Here is a 9,670-nt window from a genome sequence, read left to right on the forward strand (position 1 = left end):
CATGATAATATTAATATATCAATCACCTACGATTGAAAAATTTACATGCAATTAGAGTAATTTCATTGACTAGGATTCATAAGGATATACAATGATATATTAATTGTCAAAAAGAACTAATGGTTATAGGGTTTCAATATTTCTCGTAAAATACTATTAAATATAGGAGTCTATGCATTAGATCTTTGAGATGGCCTCAACTAGCTTCAGATTCAAGGATTGGCTGGATGGGAACTCAAATTTATTGTCATGGAAAGTTAGTGTTACACTATTATTGGAAGGGAATGATGGTTGAGATATTGTCAAAGATGTTGTGCCTTTCCCTATAAATCTACAACAATTGGCATCTCTCAAGAAAGAGAAAGTGAGGACTAAGCATATGATCATGGATGCCATAAATAACCATTTGAACCCTCTTATATCTGAGAAGAATACAACAAACAAATGTTTGATTCCCTAGTAAGTCTCTACTAGAGTGAGAACATAATTAGGAAGATGATATTGTTGAACAAACTCAGATCCATGGAGATGACCAGATCATATTTAGTCACCAGTTATCTTATGAAGGTCATTATCAACTTTCTGCTATTAGGGAGAAGGTTGTAGATGCAAAGCTAGCAAACATGACATTGAATGAATTCATTGTTTCATGGAACCATTTTTTGAAGGTATTTGTGCACGTGAGAACCTTCCTAACCTTGAAACATTGCGGGTTGGATGTACCTAGGAGGAGACATGAATGGAGTTAAAGGACAATAACAAGGATGGTGACAAAATCCTAGACTTATTTGGTCAGACAAATAAGGGCAGAGGTAAAAGAACTAACAAGGGAAAGAGTGAGTAGTCAACCTCATTGTTAGGAAACGATGATTTGAGTCATATAAAGTCTTTTGTTGTCCTAGTGTTTAAATAATAATTTTAAAGGGAAATAAAGTAGAAGCAAGTGCAACCTATGTAGAAAGTTGAAACTTAAATGAAGAAAATTGCTTCCAAGTTTGAGAAGAATTTGTCGATAATATCTTGCCTTTCTACCAACATGGTTCCAAGAAATGTGTGGTATGTGGATAGATAGATCTCATCATATGACATCAACTTAACAATTATTATCTTGCCTAAAGAACGACTAAGGATTAAAATGTTGAGCTTGGTAATTGTTACCCACCACAAAGTAGGTAACCCATAGGAGAAGTTTTTCTTCTCCTAGGATAGCGAATCAGCTTGCAGCCCTATTGATTATTTCATTAAATGATGCCATGGAATCTCCACATATTGATATGGTCACATCTATTTCTCACATATTGCAATAATAGGATTTTTCCAAATCAATTTTGTTCTTCTCTAGTATAGAAAAGACATCAGCAAGAACTAATGCATTTAACACATTCTTATTTGGCTCTTAAATTTTCTTTCGATTGTGGCTTCCCTAAACATACTTGTTGCATACTGTCAGAGATGGCATGACTGTTCAAATGGGGTTTCTCAAATGCCACATTTCATATATACATTTCCATATGGGGTAACAATACAATTACCTTATGTTGTTCGCAAGTGCGCAGATGGTAATTGGTAATTCCAAGAGGGTTGCCTCTTCTTAGGATTCGATTATACATTTGGATTCAAGATAGACAACTTGTTTATGTTATTCTATTTGAGAGGACACCAGTATAAACAACAAACAAAGAAACCTTCCCAGTGCTCATAGAAATATTTGAATGAGAATATATATATATATATATCTTTACACATACCCTTCAAGATTTGCAATATTTCCAAGAATGGTAATTATGGAATGTTTACGATAAGCATTGCATGTAAGCACAATTCTCGCAACTATGTGTTTTTAATGTATCTTTCATTACATAGAATTTCAATGGATTGTAATCCTCTGAGACTAAGTTTCTTTACATTTATATTTAACAAAGTAGGTGTTATGCCATTGCTAATAAGGGCATTTCAAGTCTGCGAACCACATCAACATCCATATCAAGATTTTTAGACTATAGCTTTGTGGTAGAGGCTTCTGCAAGTAGATGAAACTTTGTTTCTATAACATATATGCAGAAGTATAACATGCTCCAATGATTCATTACAACATAGAGTGGGTTATTATCCAATTATTTATTTCCATTTTTATATATTTATTTACTTATTATTAATAAAGTCAAAGTTATTTTCTAGGATTTTAATTTATATATTTATATATATTTGATTATTTAAATTATAAATATATTAAAAATAAACCTTTAATTTTAATTAGATTAAGATTAATTTAAAATAATATCAATATTTATTTATATACATTTATCTCAATTATTTATATTAAGATTAAATTAATTCTTTATTTTATAATTTTATATATTATAATTGTGTTAATCTTAATTTTCTATATTCCACCTTTGGCTTAGGAAGTTATATTTAATTAATTTTCTTATTAGATTAATGGTTCTCTTATCCCTATCCTCAATCTATGGAGTGTGTTATAATCCTTTATATATATATATATATATATATATATATATATATATATATATATATATATATATAGTCTAGTCACAAGTTAATTTTTTCTAGGATTTTAATTTATTTACTTCTATATATTTCATTATTTAAATTATAACTAAAAGATTAATTTATTTTTTATTTTAATTAGTTCATGATTAAATAAAAAATAATATCAATATTTTTATACATTTAACTTAATTATTTAAATTAAGATTAAATTAAATTTTCCCCTATTTTTACCTAGTCAAAAGTACATGTTTCCTTTTAGTCGTTTCCTTATAGTTGTTAGAAAGATATGTCTTTCTATTTAGCATGATGCCATGATCTGATTCTTCATCTTGTCTTGATGATTAACCACATTGGCTGGTTCGAAACGGGTCGACCAAACTTTTCTGATGTGATTTCTACCGAAAGTGTTTCAAATATTCAATGATTCATTACACTTTATTGCTCTCAAAGGTTATCCTACTAGCAATGAGAATAGATGCTATCTTGGGATTCCCATCACCCTCTAACTATGTTACACTTTCTAGAAATCTGGGAGTCATTACTACCATCTTTTGCACTCTATCCCTTTCTTGAAGAGATTTCAATGACGATGCCTAAATAAAAGGAAACAATATATTCTTGGGACTATTGCCAATAGTTTGTCCTAGTTCATTCATGGTTAGTTGCACCCATGGCTTCCATTATTGGGACAATGTTTAGAGCCTTTGTATCATTTGATTTTTTTAAAGTTGGAAAGAGTACTCCTTGTTGGGAATGCAAGTGATGAATCTATGAAGGTAGTTCTCTCTCCTTGGAATTTTTTCTCAATCCTATGAGTTGGAAGCAACTGATTATCTACTCTATTATACTCAAACTATGGTTGTATTACAGGAATTTCAAATTATTCCAATTAATTAATAATTGATAGATTCCACTGGGTTATGAGTTGGGAACCAACTATTCCTACACACTATATGGTTACTCTATTAGAAACATGAATTTTCCCAAAGAGGCAACAATTTCTATTACATAGGTTGTGTTCAAATAGTCCTGACCTTCATGAAGTTACAAAATGATTATTGGCATTGAAAGAATTTCTAAACCCTGAAATCCTTAGAGAATTAAAAATAAGCTAAATGCGGGCTTATGTATCTTTATCATTCTACGGTGCAAAATTCACTTTGACAAAACAATCTTGTACTACATAAGGGGGAATAATTCATTTAGATGTGAATGCTTTATTATATGTATTTTTAATATCCCTAAAATCTTACATGAGCTAATCGGTTGGGTTCTACGAAAGTGTTGATAGTTAGAATAGTTGAGATAGGAGGTATGCAAGGTTCCATCCATGAGTTACATTGGAGATGACTATTAAATATTTTTTGTTTATAATTTCTCAACTCTTGTGACTTTGTCATTCTATTTTCCTAAGAAACCCCATCTATACTTATTGCATGTTGTCCTATATATTATATGAGAGGGAAAATAATTTGGTTACAACACTTTTATCAGCTTTAATCTTGATATTTGAGTTCCTTATTTCTAAACGGCGTATGAATGGTATCTGGATAATCCTTTAATCTCAATAGAAAGTTTCATTATTGATGACAGTTGCATACCTACTCAAACTCAAACTTGGTGATAAGCCTCTTAATGAGTCAACTATAAGTAATGAATCAACATATATACATACTTCTAGACATGGGAAACAAGTTTATCTCCAAAATTGAAGGATGAGAGGGTATTAGGAGACATGCAGACCATGTTCCTTTAATTCAGAGGACACTACATTATGTATATTCCATTATTTATTGTGAGTGATACCATGTGTTTTTCTTCACTTCCAAAAAGGACTATGTTATGGTGACTATTTATGATTTTAATTGCAACATGCAACAACCATATTCTTATGATAGAATAAGTACCTTTGAATCCAAATTTCCCTGCTTTTGTGAATTGACATAGTTATAATGTCATAGCCACCATGGATAGTGTTTTCATGTTCATTGTTCAATAACTGCTACAAACTCACATCTACCGGACATAGACTTAATGGGTTTGTGTATGAGACACACCATAAGAGAAATATTTCATGAGACATGTTTTGTTTTGAGAGAGCATATCATAGTAAGAGGGATCTACTTGAATACCATTGGAATTTTCTGAAGAATGAAAACCAAAACCATTTCACATTAGGGAAACACACTTGTATTGCATAACTTCATCTGAAACTAACAAATTCTAGTTATTTTAAGAGATTTTAGAGATGAGGTATGTTGAGCCTTGTATGAGTTTTTCATAACTCCATCCAAAAGTGACAACTTCTAGTCAGTTGAACAAATTGTAGAGATAAAACATTTTGAGCCTGGTGTGAGTTTTTTCATCTTCTTTGTGGCAGGTTGATTTTGCTCTACCCAACATAGACTATGTGGGTTTGTGTGTGAGATACAATAGAAGAAGACTATTTCATGAAGAACATTTTCTATGAGAGCTTGCCATACTTGGAATATGTTTTGATATTGTTGGTTTTCTGAAGAATGAATACCAAAACCATCTCACATTATGGAGCATGCTTGTTTTGCATAACATCGATTGACATTGACATCTTTTGCTTGGATGAATAGATTGTAGAGATGGAACATGTTGATCCTGATGTGAGTTTTGTTATATACTTTGTGGTAAATTGTGATGAAAGGAGTTTTTGCCCTAGGGCAATATCCCTTTCATTTCCAAAATATCGATTGTGGACCTGTGGGTTATAGGCCCACGTTTCTATTGGAAGAGTTAATTGGTGTTGTTGCATTAAAACCCAGGACAACAACAGTCAGCGTAGATACACATAAATACATGGAAACCCAACCATGAATGCCTAAGGCTGGATCTCAAATAGAATAAACCCACATCCATAAACTTCTCGAGTCTGCTCTTTCCCAAGCCTTTCCATTGTTCTTCAATCACCATCGTTGATCAGCTTCACAATCCAACGGTCGACGCTTCATCGCATTCTTGGTTCATCGCACATCGCAGTTTTCACAATCTGCCAACACTTGATTCCTACGAAATGCGAGAGTTAACCTCCGCCGTTCGATCAACCCTTTGATCTGACGGTCCATAGTCCATCGCAAATCTCGGCTCGTCACAATATCGCAAATCTAGGTTTATCGCAAACCCAAACTCTTTTACCGAATGTGATTTGCGATTAAATCTCTGCCGTCGATCTAGTTCTTGATCTGACGGTTGTCACAACATCACACGAGAAACTTGCATGACGTTTAGCCACCCTTTCGGAGCCGATAGGACTTATAAACTCCAATTTATAATAGTTCAGGTCCAGACTTGAGATTAATGCCCGATGATAGAGGTTTTCAGAATCTACGGCTCACGGGACTTCGATTAACACAAGGTTTAATAACAGGCCAAACCCCCACTATTGACCGTGGCACATTACATTGAAAATGGAATCAATGATGAAGAATGAGTTCGGGACTTCAATTCCTAGATCAAGAATTCATGTAGTTCTAACCCCGCAGTCGATAAGCCCTTAGGTCGCCCGATGAACCACTTTCCTGTTGCAAAACCAATTTCAATGATCCAACGACTCTTCTTCTGCACTTCTTCGCATATGATGGAATCAGCATCAACACTTAATTAACTCTGTCATTTCTACTCGACACTTCACACAACAATTGACTTGTTTAACTTTGGATCACCACCGATCCTCATAGTGATCGATGGTCAATCAAGAAACTCGTAAACACAGAAATTAACTCAACAATGCATATATACATAATATAACTTGAAAAGGTATAAATACACAGATACACAGAATTTGCACACACACATAGTTTTATATTATACAGAACTTGATTACATTCTAAGGCATTTTAGCCTTAGTCACACTTTCCCCTCTCGACTACATTGAATCCACACCCTGTTTACACAAATCTCTATCTGTCACTCTATATCTCTCACCTCCTTACACAGACTCTCTTATATAAGAAGTTACAAAAGGGAGGGATCATTTACGATCCATGAATTTCTCCCACAATCGCTCAACAAGCCCCTAAATCTCTCTATACACATACATGGCAGATTAAATTACATTAAATAAGTCTTCTAGAGACTTTATCCATTCCATCATTTCAGCCCTGTTTTAACAGAATTTGCCTCCTGGTTTACACATTTGTCCATGTCTCCTCCTTCTTAGCTTTGGATTCCTCTTTTAGTGAAGAGTGCTCGGATGATCCTGCATCAGACTCTCGAGGCACAAAAATTTATGACCTCCTGGTCATATGCTTCTAGCCTTCGTAACAGTTTAACTTATGAGTTGCAATCAGCCTCTGCAATAGCAAGTCCTCCCTGCTGCCACTTACCTCACCAAGCTCTCCTCTAGACTTGGTCTTTTGGCAAGCTCTATGGTTCTCTCCTTGAACCTCTTGCTGACTAACAATTCTACCCAATGCTTCTTTTGCTAGAATTGTTATCTCTAAGACAACTCTATCCACAATCGCAACTGTGGAGCTGCCTCAACAAATTCTACCCAACTGCAGTTGAAAGTTCTTCTCAGCTTCTCTTGAGCACTCCTTGCTCTTAGGATATTGCAATATTCTCACCTTCCTCTGCTGCTACCTGCGCAAAAATATAGAGACCATACCTCTTTAAATTTGCACCTCCTTCTGCAGAATCCTCTTCTTCTCTGATACCACTTGATGAAAAGAGTTTTTGTGCTAAGGCAATATCCCTTTCATTTCTAGAATATCGATTGTGGACTTGTGGGTTATGGGCCCATGTTTCTATCAGAAGCGTTAATTGGCGATGTTGCTTAAAACCCGGGACAACAACAATCAGCGTAAATACAGAAAAATACATGGAAACTCAACCATGGATGCCTAAGGCTAGATCTCAAATAGAATAAACCCGCATCCATAAACTTCTCGAGTCTGCTCTTTCCCAAGCCTTTCTGTTGTTCTTCAATCACCGTCATTGATCAGGTTCACAATCCAACGGTTGACGCTTCATCACATTCTTGGTTTGCTGCAATATCACAAATCTAGGTTTATCACAGACCCAAACTCTTTTACCGAATGCGATTTGCGATTAAATCTCCACCGTCAATCTAGTTCTTGATTCGACGATTGTTGCAACATCACACGAGAAACTTGCGTGATATTTAGCTACAATTTCAGAGCCGATAGGACTTATAAACTCCAATTTATAACATTTCAGGTCCGGATTTGAGATTAACACCCGATGACAGAGGTTTTTAGAATCTACGGCTCGTGGGACTTTGATTAACACAAGGTTTAATAACAGGCCAAACCCTCACTATTAATCGTGGCACATTATGTTGAAAATGGAATCAACGGTGAAGAATGAGTGCAAGACTTCAGTCCTAGATCAAGAATTCATGCACTTCTAACCCCGCAATTGATAAGCCCTTAGGCTGCTCGATGAACCACTTTCCTATTGCAAAACCGCTTTCAATGATCCGACGGCTCTTCTTCTGCACTTCTTCGCATATGATGGAATCTACATCAACACTTAATTAACTCTGCCATTTCTACTCGACACTTCACACAACAATTGACTTGTTTAACTTTGGATCACCATCAATCCTCACAATGATCGATGGTCGATCAATAAACCCGTAAACACAAAAATTAACTCAACAACGCATATATACACAGTATAACTTGAAAAGGCATAAGTACACAGATACATGAAATTCGCACACACACGCAGATTTATATTATATAGAACTTGATTACATTCTAAGGCATTTCAGCCTTAGTCACACTTTCCCCTCTCGACTACATTTAATCCACACCATGTTTACAAAAATCTCTATATGTCGCTCTATATCTCTTACTTGCTTACACAGACTTTCTTCTATAAGAAGTTACAAAAGGGAGGGATCATTTACGATCCATGAATTTCTCCCACAATCGCTCAAAAAGCCCCTAAATCTCTCTATATGCATACATGGCAGATTAAATTACATTAAATATGTCTTCTAGAGACTTTATCCATTCCATCATTTCAGCCCTGTTTTAGCAAAATTTGTGTCCTAGTTTACACATTTGTCCACGTCTCCTCCTTCTCAGCTTTGGATTCCTCTTTTAGTGAAGAGTGCTCGGATGCTCTTGCATCAAATTAACATTGCTCTTATTTTTTTTGTACGATCCTTGTATATCCATTGCATTTATAATTTGTTTGGTAAATATAAATATTTATGTAATGGTATAGAAGGAAGTATAGGAATGACTGATGCATTAAAGATACTAATAGGTCATAAATTTGACCTTTGGATCCCACTCTTGGTTCCCATTGAATCCGTGACTTTTATGAGGTATCATGCCTCAGATTTATCCAAAAAAATGTATATATCGAATATTTATAAACTCCATTCTCATAACTTCACTTTGGGAGTCGGGTTAGTTTAGTAACAACCTCTGGCTATCAAATTAGATAAGGGGGTGTGTTACAGTGTCATCACAATAGTTTAAAAAATAATAACCATTGGGACTCTGATGATACCCCATGGGCATATTCATAAAATTATCTTTGTGATCTTCATATTGAAATGTATCGCTCCTACCAATATTGGTTTGATGTCATTTCTCCACTTCAAGAGAAAAAACTCTTTCTAACTTCACATCATATTGTTTTTGGCATTGTTCTATAGGTTTGGACCAAGAGGTTAATGGCTTTTCCTTCCTAGTTTATGAACAAATGATGAATATCTTGTGTGCTCTAGTTCTAGCAACACCCTTTAGCCAAGGAAAACAATACAAGGAAAAATAGAACACTCCGTTTTGGTACTAAGGGTGGAAAATATTCATAATAAATATATCCTAGCATGCCACATATCTCTCATGCAGTCCCTTGAAGCTTAAATACAAACCCTCTTGGAAAATTAAGGATAAACCAAAGAGACCAACATTCATATGTATCTGGAATCCCAAGCTCAACAATCAATATCTCTTTTATATTACATGAAATAAAAGCAAAGGAAGAGCATCCAAAAAGATTCTTCTTCTTGTTATTTTCGATTGCCCCACAACAGCAAAAATCTAATGAAAAACAAATAGCCATGAGATTCCAAGGCCCTCTTTTGAGTTGACTTGTAGGAAAAGGTAGATTATGAGACTGTGCTAATGGCATTTTGAGGTTCCTT

This window comes from Pinus tabuliformis, chromosome Q (assembly GCF_031772625.1).
Source record: "Pinus tabuliformis cultivar Carrire ecotype Pingquan chromosome Q, CPIR1, whole genome shotgun sequence".
Lineage (NCBI taxonomy): Eukaryota > Viridiplantae > Streptophyta > Pinopsida > Pinales > Pinaceae > Pinus > Pinus tabuliformis.